The sequence below is a fragment of the Callithrix jacchus genome, chromosome 16 (genome assembly GCF_049354715.1).
Source record: "Callithrix jacchus isolate 240 chromosome 16, calJac240_pri, whole genome shotgun sequence".
NCBI lineage: Eukaryota > Metazoa > Chordata > Mammalia > Primates > Cebidae > Callithrix > Callithrix jacchus.
The window spans coordinates 45,094,094-45,110,428 of record NC_133517.1 but is presented as its reverse complement, the minus strand read 5'-3'; the positions used below and the strand labels follow the sequence as shown (position 1 = coordinate 45,110,428).

Here is a 16,335-nt window from a genome sequence, read left to right as displayed (position 1 = left end):
ATTCCAAAAAAAATGACACTTTTATTCAGAAGAAAATATAACATTTTTATCCCTCTTGCCGGTTTTATCAAATTCATTTCTAAGTTTTTAAATATTAAAACTGATACACTTATTATTTCCAAGTCAGCTCTTAATAAGCATCAAAAAGTGTTCAGCTCCTTAGACCATTTTCCCAAAAGTACAGAATAGAACTAATTTGCCTGCAGGCATGATACGTATAGTGAGAAACAAGCAAATATCTTAAACACAAAAAAAGTACAAGTTAGAAACTAAATTCAAGAGGAAGTTTGTATGTAGATTTGAAAGAAAACAAAAGTCGAAATTACATGGTAGCACTTCTCTGATACCCATTTACAAGGCAGACATATTATCCAGGGCTTTTCGATTTTCCTCTGAAACATCCTGGCTGAAGCTCAGGACACACTCAACACCTCACGCTTCACCTTCTCCCATCAGACAAAATGTATGTTCACCAGGTGTTGTCCTGAGCATTTTGTAACTGTTGTACTACTTTTTAAAATTAAACTTAATTTTAAGTTCCAGAGTACATGTGCAGGATGTGAAGGTTTGTTACATAGGTAAACGTGTGCCATGGTGGTTTGCTGCACCTATCAACCCGTCATCTAGGTTATTAAGCCCAGCATGCATTAACTATTTTTCCTGATGGTCTTCCTCCCCCAACCTCACCCCCCGATGGTGTGTGTTGTTCCCCTCCCTGTGTCCCCGTGTTCTCATTGTTCAGCTCCCATTTACAAGTGAGAACATGCGATGTTTGGTTTTCTGTTCCTGCATAAGTTTGCTGATATAATGGCTTCCAGCTCTATCCATGTCCCTACAAAGGACATGATCTCATTCCTTTTTATGCCTGCATAGTATTCCATAGTGTATACATACCACATTTTCTTTATTCAGTCTATCATTGAAGGGCATTTGAGTTGATTCCATGTCTTGGTTATGGTGAATAGTGCTGCAGTGAACATAGATGTGCATGTATCTTTGTAATAGAATAATTTATATTCCTTTGAGTATATACCCAGTAATGAGATTGCAGGGTCAAATGGTATTTCTGGTTCTTGGTCATTGAGGAATCATCACACTGTCTTCCACAATGGTTGAACTAATTAACATTCCCACCAACAATGTAAAAGCATTCCAATTTCTCCACAACCTTGCCAGCATCTGCTATTTCTTGACTTTTTAATAATTGCCATTCTGACTAGTATGAATGGGATCTCACTGTGGTTTTGATTTACATTTCTTTAATAGTAATGTTGTGACTTTTTCACTGTTTATAGGCCTCATGAATGTCTTTTTTGAGAAGTGTCTATGTCCTTTTCCCACTTTTTCATGGGGTTGTTTTATTCTTGTAAATTTGTTTAAGTTCCTTGTAGATGCTGAATATTAGACCTTTTTCAGATGGATAGATTGCAAAAACTTTGTCTTACTCTGTAGGCTACCTGTGCGCTCTGATGATAGTTTCTTTTACTGTGCAGAAGCTCTTTAGTTTAATTAGATCCCATTTTGCTTCTGTTGCAATTGCTTTTGACGACTTTGTCATGAAATCTTTGCCTGTGCCTTGTTCTGAATGGTATTACCTAGATTTTCTTCTAGGATTTTTACAGTTTTGGTATTTACATTTGTCTTTAATCCATCTGGAGTCAATTTTTGTATAAGGCATAAGGGATCTAGCTTCAATTTTCTACATATGGCTAGCCAGTTTGCCCAGCTTTTATTAAATAGGGAATCCTTTCCCCATTGCTTGTTTTTGTCAGGGTTGTTGAAGATCAGCTGGTTGTAGATGTGCAGTCTTAGTTCTGAGTTCTTTATTCTGTTCCATTGGTCTATGTGTCTGTTTGTACCAGTGCCATATCGTTTTGGTTATTGTAGACTTCTAGTATAATTTGAAGTCCAGCAGCATGATGCCTTTAGCTTTATTCTTTTTGCTTAGGATTGTCTTGGCTATATATGCCCTTTTTTGGTTCCATGTGAATTTTAAAATAGTTTCTTCCAAATCTGTGAAGAATGTCAATGGTAGTTTCATGGGAATAGCATTGAATCTATAAATTACTTTGGGCAGTATGGTCATTTTAATGATATTGATTCTTCCTATCCATGAGCATGGAATGTTTTTCCATTTGTTTGTGTCCTCTCTGATTTCCTTGAGCAGTGGTTTGTAGTTCTCTTTGAAGGGGTCCTTCCCTTCCCTTGACAGCTGTATTCCTAGGTATTTTATTCTTTTTGTTGTACTACTTTTAATAGTTATATAATTTAATACTCTGTAAAGTGAAGCATGATTATGCAAAGGAAAAGAGTTGTTTCTATGAAAGCTATTACATTCCTCTGGTTCATACCTATTTCTGTTAGCTTGTGATTTACCTTACCTATTTTATATAGATTATATTTATATATAAATATATATTCTATTATAATTTTATATAAAACATCATCATATTATATTTTATTATAATAGGTAAGGTAAATCACAGGATAATTTTGTTTTTCTTTTTTTAAGTCAAAAAGCCTGATATGGTCAGGGATTAATGGAGTGGGGATGACAAATAAATGTACATTTCAGATTTTCATCACTAATGAAAAAATAAAGCATTTCCATAGACTTAAAACTGTCATTTTAGACAGTTTTAGATTTTAGAGAAGGATTCAAAATGTAAAATACCTCTACAATAATACAATGTTAATAGAAATTAGTCATGCACTGAGGTCAGTTTAGTGACCTACCATCGTTTAAATTTTTAAAAAGTAATTTCTTAGTTCAAATTAGTGAAACCTTTAAGAAGATTGTCTTTAAAGATTATTATTTGAGAACAGTGTTTTTTTCAGACACATTCTGATATTCAAATTCACTTTATAACAGAATTACAGGTTAACCTTTTAATTACATCTTTCTTAAAAATCTGTCAGAATTCCATTTCTTCAGGAAATATTTTCACTGTGTTGTTTGATTCCACAGGTTAAGATTTTTTCATTATTAAGAACGTCTTACATATTAGAGAGACTGCCATTCACTGCTTTTTTTGTCTTTCAAAGAGACACAGGTAGACTTGCTAAACTAAAGCTGACACCTTTAAAGGCATGGAACAATATCTCCACCATTATTATTGTAAAGCCACTCAAAAGTACCAATGACATCATCAATGAGCATATCTTGCCACTCCTTGAAAAACAATAGCTAACCATCCAGTCCTGATGAGCTCCAGGCAGTTCAACAAGAGCCCCTCCGCCGAGGTCAATAATTGGCTCCTTTCCAAATATGACCCCCAGAAGGAGGCAGAGCTCTGCAGTTGGATCTAGGGACTCGCCAGCCACTCCATGGGTCCTGACTTCCAAAAGTGCCTGAAGGACAGGATTATCTTATACACACTCATGAACAAGCTACAGCTGGGCTCATTCCCCAAGATCAATCACTCCATGCAGAACTGGCACCAGCTAGAAAACCTCTCCAACTTCATCAAGGCCATGGTCAGCTACAGCATGAACCCCGTTGACCTGTTTGAGGTCAATGACCTGTTTGAAGGTGGGAACGTGATGCAGGTGAGATGTCTCTTCTTGCACTGGCAGGGAACGCCAAGACTAAGGGGCTGCAGAGCACGGTGGACATTGCACCAAGTACTTGGAAAAGCAGAAGCAGAACTTCAATGATGCCACCATGTAGGGTGAGGGTTCCTGCTGGCACGTCCAGGCTGTGGGCTGAGCTGAGCTGGAGAGAAAGACCTGGGCTTGGAGGGAACTGGTCCCCAAAGGGTTTTGTTTGCCTTACCTCTTCCCCCTTTTGTTACCAGATCAGTTTGTGGTTTCTGTACCCGCAAAAGTTTCAGGAAGTATTAACAAAAGAAATATACATTTTTTTCCCCCCGAGGAATGGGTGGGGACAGTGGAGAGAGTGCTGGGAAATGAGTCTCCTGGGAAAGGGGGCTTGGCCACAATGCTATATATCTCAGCCTCCCAAGTGGCTGGATCTCCCTAGGACCCTCAGACCAACAAGAGATCTCAGACCCTCAGACCTGCCCTGGGGCCCGGTGGGGAAAGTGAGGCCTGTACAAGGAAGTGGAATTCCAAGTTGTTGGGGCTAGGCCTGACCTTGTCTCCATGCTAAGCACCCCCAACGGTGGCCTCAGTAGGTTTTTTTAGTTGTTGTTGTTGCCCAGGCTGGAGTGTAGTGGAGTCATCTTGGCTCACTGCACCTTCACCTCCTAGGTTCAAGGAATTCTCCTGCCTCAGCCTCCAAGTATCTGGGACTGCAGGTGCTCCACCACGCCTGGCGAATTTTTGTATTTTTAGTAGAGACAGGTTTCGCTATGGTGGCCAGGCTGGTCTCGAATTCCTGGCCTCAGATGATCCACCGGCCTTGGCCTCCCCAAGTGCTTAGATTTTAGGTATGAGCCACCATACCCAGCCTCTCAGTAGGTTTTAAGGAGCCCCTAGGCCTCTTTCTTCCCTTCGAGGCCTGACAGCTATACTGCTCCATCTCTGCCTGCTACACACCCCGCCAAGTACTTTACAGGGACCCCCCACCCAGTGCCCTGCTCCATGAAATAATGTGAAATACAATTGTGGACCAAATGCAATAAAACCTCTGTAAGAAAAAAAATAGCTGAACAACTTTAAAAACAGATAGAATGGTGAAGGATAGGTGGTAAAAAATATATAATATATTGGATATTACCTATTCATATTACTTAAAAACAGATAGGTGGTAAAGAATATGTAATATATTGGAGTCATGATGGAAGTGTCCAGTATATCCAGGGCCCAATTTAAGTAACTAATCTATGTGTTTGCACAAGTGATGAAGCTTAGCAGCAGAATACGGGAGGGGATGGGGCAGTGCAGGCTTTCCAGCAAACAGCTCTCTGACAGCACTGCCTAGGCTCTTAACCCAGGAGACTGAAAATGTGCCGAAGACAGAGCAGATTGTTACATACACAAGATTATTGTCCATGGTGGGGACCCAACAGGAAGATTAATATCATGGCCATTATGATCACAAGTGTTGCAAAGTCCATGAAACCTGGATCACCTAGCTGTGAGATATTTTAGTTAGTTTCGATATCCTCTTTGTTTGGAGGATGAGTGATCATAACTGTAGATCCTCAAATACTTGCCAAACAACCAATTTTCCCATAAAGATTCTATCTTTTTTTAGAAAGTATGAAGAAAGAATGGCACTTACTAGAATGCTGAGAGGTCTTGGTGAAGTCACCAGTGTGGCCGGTGCAAACCCACATGCAGGTAAGTTGGCCACCTCGCCAACTCCCGTTGACAGCAGTCCAGCCTACTACAATCATTCTTTAGGATTTGCGTGGCCACCTTGACCTGGTCTCCTGGTGCCTTCTATGGCAAATCGCAGAATCCTTTTTCCTGCCCCAAATCAAACTTCCTTCAATGAAAATGCTGGCGCTCATAGCCAATCCCAGACCAATATAAAAGTCGTATTTCCACACCCCTGGCTCATTTTCTTACCTAAAAAGTTCCTGTGAACCACATCGATCACAGAACAGAGAAACTGCCAGTACTGGAGGCAGAATAATGCAGTTTTCCAGTAGTTTGAAAATAGGACATCAGTGTGAATGTCCTTGAAGAAATGAGTTGCTTTGCTATGTCAGACATGGTCTTGCTCTGCTCTCACTCTCTGTAACTGAAGGACAATCACAGCTGGGAGAGTAAGTTTAATTTGGTCTCTTATGAAAAAAAAGGCTAGAGGAGGCTAGGTATGATTTACCCTCTCTTTTCTCATAAATATTAACCCTTTCTTCCCATTTAAAGTTTTAAGCCCTGGCACAGTAGCTCCAGCCTGAAAGGAAAGAGCAGTGACCTCACCCCAGTCCACAGGCCAGCCTCCCAGCTTTCTTTCCGTGATCTGGCACTGGGTACCATGGCTCACACCTGCAAACAGACTGCCAGGACCAGCGCTGGCCATTGGTGGGAGGTGCGAGCATTCCCTGCGACAGCCTTGTGCAGCTTCCTCCTCCAAGCAGGAACGCCAAAGGAGAATCTGCCCCAGGACCTCTGGCCCTGCCTCCTTCAGTTCTAAGATGCATATTTTTTCACATGTTAACATCTCAAAAACTAGGATGCCTCATCCAATCTTTGGGATCTTAGGATTCAATAAAAAGAAAATGGCCTACAACTCTGCTCTCAAATGAAGTGCTTGAGGATAAAAATTAAATAAAAATCTAGGAAGATTCTGAACTCAGATTGCTTTGCAAGTATCTTTAAGTTCTTGCTGAACTTAAAAGAATCTCAAAAGTGCAAATGTTGGATGTAGTTTATGGAAGAAAGGTAACTTGAAACTTCAATCATCTGTGAGAAAGAAGAAAAAAAAATACTTTTTATCTGTGGAATACCAACCCCTTTAAATTACCAGGCTCAGAGGGACATTTAAATTACACCAGTAGTCAGTCTCACTCCCCTTGAGCTAAATAATTGCCTCTTGAAGCCACTTACTATGCAGGCTCTAGATTAACTGATGCCAAGTAACCATAAAATGCCATATGCTCTATAGTTCAACAATGTATAGCCAATAACTAATTAATGTGATATCAGTAAACCAAAGAGAACTCCTGAAAAACATTAGAAATCTCCTCTTCTGATTTATCCTTTTTTCTTTAAAAACTTGAGCCTCTCTTTAGTTCTCCGTGACACTCTCCAAGGCAACTTGAAAGTGCGTCCAGGGCTGCAGACCTCAACCTTGACCCAAATAAACTCTCCACATTAATTTTTGCCTGAGCTTTCTCCTAAAGGTCAACAGTTGTCACAGAGGAAGAAGACTTCAAATACCAATCATCCAGCTCATATAAAATGTATGTGTATCATTTTAAGTGATTCCAGCTTTAATTGACTTTTTTCCCCAAATTACTTTTTAAAAATTTATTCATATATTTAGAGATGGACTTTTGCTCTTATTGTCCAGGCATTCTATTTTCAAAGGTGAACACGTGTCCTGTGTGAGGATTTCTACCCTCTCTTACATTCTCTGAAAAACTGCTCCATCAACTAATTGCTCTCTCTTCTCTTGAATTTTTCTTCTCATACCTTCTCACCAAGTTTCTGCCTCCCTTATAAAACTTTCAAAATGTTATTCCCTCCTTTTACCTTTACTGCCAATGAGTAGTCTACATTTTGCATCTCCTATGCTCCTCTTAATACATTACAATTTGGCTTCTGCCCTGGTCACTTATTCTTCTGAAAGTCCCGCAGAGAATATTAATGAACTTTCCTGACCAAATGTATTGTCTGAAGAATTGGAGACTGCTGGCCATCATCAACACTTATTTAGTATTTAATTCAGTACCTGCATGTTTCCAAAATTACTCTTTCTTTTCTACCTCACTCACCAGATCATCTTAGAGTCACTATTTTAGAACCTCTGCCTCACCCTGAAAAGTCAGGTACCCCAGGATTTTCTTCCTCCTCCCACTGCTTCCATTTCCCTTGTAGGTCTCCATATTCATACAAGTTGGCCTTTCCAGTCCACAAATGCAACTCACAATAATTTTGGCTCCCATTGACTCCATAATCATAGATAAACACATATACTTTAGAACCTAGCCTTGCAGAATTTCTATCAAGGAGGTCAAAATCACTCATTTCCTGATCACCTCCCATTGTTTCCCCACAAACCTTCAAGTTTAATTGTAAAAACACATCCCAGGCTGGACACAGTGGCTCACACCTGTAATCTCAGCATTTTGGGAGGCTGAGGCGGGCAGATCACCTGAGGTCAGGAGTTCGAGACCAACCTAGCCAACATGGTGAAACTCTGTGTCTACTAAAAATACAAAAATTAGCCAGGCATGGTGGCAGGTGCCTGTAATCCCAGCTATTCAGGAGGCTGAGGCAGGAGAATCACTTGAACCCAGGAGGCGGAGGTTGCAGTGAGCCACGATCTCACCATTGCACTCCAGCCTGGCAGAGAAGAGCAAGACTGAGTCAAAACAAACAAACAAAAAAATCCCAATTTTGGCATTTCCTTGGCTCTTCTCACTGCCTCTGCTTAGTTCAGAATCACCCAGTATAATCTCTACATTGCTAGAATTATCTCTCATTTTCAAATTCAAACTCTCTACTGGTTCTCAATTACCTAGAAACCGAAACTAAATTTTCTTCCATAGACTGGCCACCATGCCTCACAGTAAGACCAGAGTAACTTCTGTCCCGGCCACTTGCAGTGCTTCCCTCTCCATGAACATCTCACCATTCCCCACACACATCATGGTCTTCAACTTCTCCAAGCTGCTCTTCAGATTAAAACACTTTCCTTTTTATTTTCCCCCATTTGGCAAAGCCCTAATTTTCTAAGGGCCAACTCACATGACCAACTTCTAAGACCCCTTCTGTTATAAAGATTTTCCCAATCCACTCTCTATAGAATTAGTGACATCCTGTGTTCCCACAATATTTTTTGTCATGGTTCCACCACATATCATCTTTACCTGTTCACACATCCAACTTTGTGCTGTGCTGTGACTTCAATGGCGGGACCAGCACACAGCCCAGGGCTGATTAGATACTGAATACTCACTTAGCTCCTTCTGGACATTCTCACAATTATTACAACCCTCAGGTTAGGCCTCCATTTCTACTAATTTGTGTTTTATTTTCAGAAATTTATTTAGCATTTTGTGTATAGGTTGATCGAACCTATCAAAAATTCCCTGAAGACAGGGATGTAAGATAATAGCAAACATCTTTACTGCTTAACCAAACAAACAGTCAAACAGCAAGGAACTGCAATAGCTATGGATTTTACTCTACTGGGCTTTTGATGCAAGTATTCAGTAATGTGTCAATTTCATAATACACTTTCTATTTTCAAACCATACATTCGCCCTTGCTAATTCTTGGTCTTTAAAGGGCTCTTTTCACTGATACCTATTATAGCCTTCCCAACTTAAATCCCACCTTTTCCATGAAGCATTTTAGATCACATATAAACTATCCCATCTGACTGTATCGTACATATAATGGTGGCTAAATACTGAACTGTCTTTCAGTTACTTGTGTGCATTTCCTCCTTACAATCCCTGCTTCTCAGAAAACATTAAATTTTCTTCAATGGAAATGCATCATGAACATTTTAACAGTCCTGTAGCTTATATTCCAAATAATGCAGTTATATGAATTGAAAGTAAAGACAAATCTGAATTTATTATGGAGATACATTGACTCTTTCTAAGAAAATGAAAGCAAGGCATTTAATCAACTATGCATTTAAAACAACATACCTTCTTATTTACAACAAAACCAATCGAAACAGCTACAAAAGGAAATCTTAAAAAAGACAAAACGCAAATTTACCAAGATAGAAGTTATCGTTAATACAGTCACTAAAATGCATTTTTTCATCATGTAAGTACTCATAAACTTTCTATAAACAGTCTTATCCCTCCTTCCCACAATATCTAAGATGCAGAACACTGTATATTATATACAACTCTTTGTGTAAATAGGAAGGAAGGGGACATATTATATATACGTACATGCATTCACACAAGATACTCCTACAGACATGAAACATCTCTGAAAGGATTCATAAGAAACAGATAGCAATGGCCACCTGAGAGATGGATCCTAAGAAACTGGGGACAGAAGTGGCAAGGGTACCTTCTACTGTATGCCATTTCCTTTCTTTTGAATACCAAATCCCATAAGCTAATGACTATGTGAAAATATCTTTTCAAAAAGTAAAAGTAAATTTAAAAAAATTAAAGTGAATTGTTAAGACGAGTCCATTTTCATCATTTTTCCTGCAGCCTGGAGCCTTGGTAGACACAGGTTCTGCATTGTACAGAATTGCTGTTACTTGTCTCTACTCCAGTACCGCACCTGGAACTTCACATCTGAAAAGTAAACTGTTCACCATTATTTTTATGGTTGCATGACAGTTTGAATACATAGGTTGAAATTTCTGACTCACTAGAGAGTCAAGATCAAGGCAAAATACGGTCAACATAACTACTAAAAATAAAAACCTCTAAATATGTGAGTTTTTATTTTAACAAAAATAGAATCCAACTCTACACATTGTATCATACAATCTTCTCTTACAATATATCATAAGCATCCTTCCACATTTAAAAGATATAACACTATCATATACATGTTCTAAAGTCTATAAAACTTTATAGATTTTAATGATTCTGTACATAGTACAGATGTGTACAACTTCATGGCAACTTCAAAAGTAACTAATAGGCTGGGTATAGTGGCCCAAGCCTATAATCTCAGCACTTTGGGAAGCCAAGATGGGAGAATTGCTTGAGGCCAGGGTTTGAGACCAGCCTGAGCAACATAGTGAGACTCCATCTCTACAAAAATAAGTAAGTAGACTAGCTTGGTGTGGTTGCTTGTGCCTGTAGTTCCAGCTACTTGGGAAGCTAAGGCAGGAGCATTCTTTCAGCCCAGGAGTTTGAGGCTGCAGTGAGCCATGATCTTGCCACTGCACTCCAGCCTGGATGACAGAGTGTGACCCTGTCTTAAACAAAATAAGAAAAAGAAAAAGAAAATTGAAAAGTAACACATGGAATCCCACCATAGTTGGCTACTCAGTTTAACTCACATGGGCAATTCCATCAGGTTTTCTTCTAGTGATTTCATATACTTACTCTGTGCCAGGCCTATACTTACACTGTGCCAAGAACTTACTAAGTTCTTACATGAATGGACCACTCACAGAGTCCCATCAATAAACACTTCTATTAGATAGGTAACATTAATATGGCTATTTTACAAATTTTTTTAAAACTGAGGCTTAAAAAAGATTAACTAACTTGACCAAAGTCAAAGTCACAAAGTCAATTAAAAAACACAAAATGCAAGTCCAAGTCTGTTGATCCTAACACCCCTCCAATTTTTAACCCTGTTTTCTCTCCTGGACTGAACTCATTCTGTATTGGCAGCAATACTGACTTGAATAGTGACCTCGTTAGTTTCATCAATCTCAAAGAAGCACGGTTGTTTGCTTCCATTTCTACATGGCTCCAAGAGTGAGAAAAGAAGGTGAACAGGGTACTCTACTCCTCAAGGAAAGGTCACACCATCATTATTTCTTCACCTCCATATCCAGTGTGAAATCTGCATAATACTTTTCGCTCTACTCACTTTAGATACCCTTTGTTAGAATAAAGATGCATAAACAAAGTACATAATTCTCTATAATGTGTATGTTCCTGCACAGAGTACTCTAAAGGGCTATTCAGGTAATATACAAACAGCAATTATATTAAAATGTTTAAAACATACCTATGTACAAAGTTAGTTGTTCCATCAATAGGGTCAATGATCCATGTGGGGTTGTCGGTTAAGACACTTTTCTCCCTGGCTGCCACAGATTCCTCACCAATGAAACTAAAAGCAAGAAGGACACACTCCTATTCTATTAACAACAATTTCCAAACCATGACATTTCCTTAGCTACACAGTTTTGTATAAAATATAATAGAAGTCTGCACTCTACTTTTCCATTGTTGCTTCTTTGTCCCTATAAAGCCTGATAACAGGATAACAGCGAGGGGGAAGCTTTATTTATTCACTGAGAGCCAAGTCGTGAAAAATTACCGAATTCAAAATTTTAAAATGTGGCCAGGCATAGTGGCTCATGCCTATAATCCCAGCACTTTGGGAGGCTGAGGCGAAGGGGAATCACCTGAGGTCAGGAGTTCAAGACCAGCCTGATCAATATGGTGAAACCCCGTCTCTACTAAAAATACAAAAATTAGCTGGGTGTGGTGGTGGACACCAGTAGTCCCAGTTACTTGGGAAGCTGAGACAGGAGAATTGCTTGAACCCAGGAGGTGGAGGTTGCAGTGAGCTGAGATCATGCCACTGCAATCCTGCCTGGGTGAAAGAGCAAGACTCTGTCTCTAAACAAACAAACAAATTCTAAAATGTAATACCAGAGTACGTAATGGCACAGACTTGTGCAGTGCGTGCGCATGCGTGCACACACACACACACGCACACACACACCCTAGACAAGAGGATTTGCGGCAGATGAGAAATCATTAAGGAAATGCCGTGATTTAAAAAATAGGTCCAGACACTCTCTAATACTACTCCCATCAAGAGGCAAACCTAATACCCCTTGCCTTGAGTGTGAACTATGCTTGGTAACTTGTTTCTGATTCAATCTTATGGAAATCCCATAAATCGTTCTAGAATTCACTGGTTTTCTTCTTTCCTATTTTATTTTATATTATTTTTCTTCATTTAAAACTGAACTGTCTTAATAATAACTATCATCATCTTCATTTATCTCTTTTTCTCTTAGCTATAAATCTTTGTATTTGGAAGAAAAATACTTAGTCACGGCTTTAAACACTTTTTCTTCTCAACAGCTAAAAACACCAGGAATGGCCAATAACATGACTAGGAAGAAGTCCAGAATTACAGTGCTAACAATTTAGGATGATAATAATGTTTCTGTTAAATTTCTGTGCCTGTAAGAGCCCTAATTTCAGGACTTTCTCTCAGATTTCTAGAGCTACTCCCACTCTACCATATAAAGAAGTTTACGATACAGAGAATGAATTTGAACTTTTAAATCAGTCCAACAGCGGACGTTTGTCACGTTAGCTTCTCAGCACCCAACCATTCCTTTTACTATGAAGGAATCCAAATACTCCTCTTTCCTACTTTCTGTCAGCTGGAGCATGCGCAAAGCACCTAAGCTTAGAAACCTCTTATTCCTGCCTAGGATTTAATCCTTTTTTTTTAATTATTATACTTTAAGTTCTGGGGTACATGTGCAGATTATGCAGGATTAATCCTTTTTTTAATTATTATACTTTAAGTTCTGGGGTACATGTGCAGATTATGCAGGATTGTTACGTAGGTATACACATGCCATGGTTGTCTATTTGCAGACCACATGTTTGTATATTTAGAAGACCCCATTGTCTCGGCCCAAAATCTCCTTAAGATAATAAGCAACTACAGCAAAGTCTCAGGATACAAAATCAATGTGAAAAAATCACAAGCATTCGTATATACCAATAGCAGGATTTGTAATCTTAAACTAATGAGGCAATGATATAAGGTAAGTTAGAAAGTATTCAGAACCTCCCACCCATGGTTCTGGCCCAAGGAGCCCACACCCTCAACATAAATCCCTCATAAATCCCTTTTCAGCTTGAACTAACTAAAGCCAATTTCTGTGTCTAAAATCAAAATGTTTGCCTAGTAGAAGTGACTCCAACTTAGATTTCATTTTATCATTTGAAATGAAAATAGGAAATACCTGTGAGATGGATACTTTTCCTTTATGGACGAGATAAACATTTTTTTCAACTTTTTGGTCAGTAGCAGTTACCAGATCAACCAGAGAACTTTTCAGCAAAACATTCATTTCAGTTTTAAGAGCATCACGAACCATCTAAAAAGGATTTTTAGAAGACAAATAGAAAAGCATAAGTAATTTTAAATCGAACAAAAGGTAAAATACAAAAATGGTTTAAAACATTCAATTTGACTTTAAATGACATTCCTTAAAGATATTCTTAAAGAATTTCTTACAAAAATGTCTCTAACATAAGCCTGCAATAATTGTGACCTTTTAGGTACAGAATTATATAATCTAACATGCTATTTTAGCTGCATAACTGTCATCACAAGACATTTAATGATATAAAATTCAAGTACTCACTGTAAAGTGTTTAGTAAAAGGAAAACAAATGCAGACTGATCAAAATACATGTTTTATTTAATAAGGCAACCACACACTGTTCACACACATCACATTACGGCTGACAAAGCTTTTCATACCTCTCCAGCTTGTCTTGCTAGGGTTACTGCATAATCCATGCATTTCTGCCAAGGATCAGCCATCTTCTGAAAATATTTAACACATGTCAGCACATAGTAGTTAGAAGTCTCTAAAAGTCTTAATTATAGAATAGCTTTTTCACCAAAATATCTTAATTAGCAATAGACTTTCATTTCCAATTTATCCCTCTGCCTTATTCCAGAGTTCAATTTTTTCCCCAAGATTTACTCCTAGACCAATTAAAGAAATTTTTTACCTGATTACTTCACTGCTAATGCAGAAATAAACAAAAAAAAAATTCTATTAAATTGTCTCCAAATGTGTTTGTATCATAACACATTAAAAAACAAAACACATCTCTGGTCCGTGCCTCCAGGATGACAAAGAAAAGAGGAAACAAAGGTTGTGCCGAAAAAAGGGCTGAGGCCTCGTGCAGCCTATTCACTGCATGAACTGTGCCTGATGCGTACCCAAGTGCAAGGCCATTAAGAAATTCATCATCGGTAGTATAACATGACAGTGGAAAGAAAGAAAAAAAATCATCATTGGAAACATAATGGAGGCCGCAGCATTCAGGGACATTTCTGAAGCACTTGTCTTTGATGCCTATGTGCTTACAGAACTGTATGTGAAGCTATGTGCTTACAGAACTGTATGTGAGTTGTGCAATTCACAGCAAAGTAGTCAGGAATCGATCTTGTGAAGCCTGCAAGGACCCAACACCCCACCCGATTTAGACCTGCAGTGCTGCCCCACGACCCTCACCAAAGACCATGTAAGGAGCTGAGTCCTTAAAGACTGAAGATGGACTATTCTCTGGAGAAAAATAAAATGGAACTTGTAGTTAATGTTGCATGTTGAGTGTAACAGATAGGATGGGAATTTTGTGTGTGTTAGACCAAGTGAGAAGTAATACATACTATATTCATGGGGAAGAAAGCTTGTTCATGTAAATTAAACCTTAATTGTTTGCAATCCTATCCCTGGACAATTTGCATAGTTGTGTGAAATAAAGGGAATTTAGGCAAAAACAACAACAACAAAACACTGATTTAGGAAACTGAGAAAAAAGACATAAGAAACATTTTAAAGATAGGTAAATGTCTGGGCAAAGGATAAAGGGAAGATAAAAGAAAGAACACTGGGAATACTAAACAAAAGAAGCTTTGAAGGGACGGAGCAAGAGGCACATGGTCTAACTAAATGCCAGCCAGGCACGTGTTCTGCACAGATTTATTTTTTAACACGATTGTAAAGATCAAGAACTTAAGGCTTAGACACGAGAACGTTTTTACCCAAGATGATAGAGAGAAATCACACGGTAAGCATTTGAACTGATTTTAAATTCCACTGTTCTTTCTATTATGGGATTCTGAGAAAATTCCAGGACCACAAGAATAATAAAAAAGGAAAAATGAAATGTATTTCTCTGAGATTAGAGAGGAGGAAAAACAACAACATATATTTGTCTTCTGAAGTGTCCAGCTTTCCACTGACTTCTGAAGACTAGAATAATTCATCAGTAGCTTGATCACACTTTAAAGACTACCTAGCACAGTTAAGCTTTTTAAGCTGTCAAATTTCAAAAATGTGACATCAGTATAAAGACCCCTAGTTTTGTCTCCTTTACAACTGAGAATAGCTAATATGGAGATCCATCTTGAAGATACTTAGAAATCCCTGTCTTGGGGCTCACATTATAGGAAAAGGGACAGGAGAAGAAAGGAGGGCAAAGGACAGATACAGTAAGTTTCTGCTTGTTGCTTTTTCTTCTTTATAAAAACATTTGAGGCCGGGCGCGGTGGCTCAAGCCTGTAATCCCAGCACTTTGGGAGGCCGAGGCGGGTGGATCACAAGATCAACAGATCGAGACCAACCTGGTCAACATGGTGAAACCCCGTCTCTACTAAAAATACAAAAAAAAAAAAAAAAATTAGCTGGGCATGGTGGCGTGTACCTGTAATCCCAGCTACTCAGGAGGCTGAGGCAGGAGAATTGCCTGAACCCAGGAGGCAGAGGTTGCGAGGGCCGGGATCGTGCCATTGCACTCCAGCCTGGGTAACAAGAGCGAAACTCCATCTCAAAAAAAAAAAAAAAAAATTAAAAAAAAATTTTTTTAAAGGAGGCCACTCTCTGAGTCATATAAGTAACTTCTGAGAGATCTTCAAGAATTGTTATGAAACTTGTTTTTTCATTCTGACACCCATTATGCTCCGCTAGTCTTAACAGAACTAGATGTTCTCAAGCTGCACCTGCTTTCCTGCCAGAAAGGGCTTAAGCCTCTCACACCCCGACCTTCTAACAGCACTAATGTCACTCTGACCAGTTCTTCAGGGCCTATTTCTAAAGCTACCCTCTCTTCTAGGGATTCTGCACTCAGAAGTCACTATGCGTTTCACCCTTCAATCGCTGCTTGCTGAGTACCTATTATATGCTATACACTGCACCACAGGGAGGAAAACCAGGTCCCATTCACACTTATATCCAGAAGGGGACTCCTATTAATCAAAAATGCACAGACCACATGTAAAACATAACTGTAATAATAAAGGCTA

At 38.9% G+C, this 16,335-nt stretch overlaps 3 pseudogenes; 1 reads left to right on the top strand and 2 right to left on the bottom strand.

Moving 5' to 3' along the window:
* Positions 1-3,204: 3,204 nt before the first annotated feature.
* On the top strand, positions 3,205-3,670 carry LOC100393598 (calponin-2 pseudogene; annotated as a pseudogene).
* A 1,007-nt stretch (positions 3,671-4,677) lies between these two features.
* On the bottom strand, positions 4,678-6,076 carry LOC103788563 (magnesium transporter NIPA2 pseudogene; annotated as a pseudogene).
* A 547-nt stretch (positions 6,077-6,623) lies between these two features.
* LOC100393242 (inositol monophosphatase 1-like) lies at positions 6,624-13,842 on the bottom strand (annotated as a pseudogene).
* Between the last annotated feature and the right edge of the window lie 2,493 nt (positions 13,843-16,335).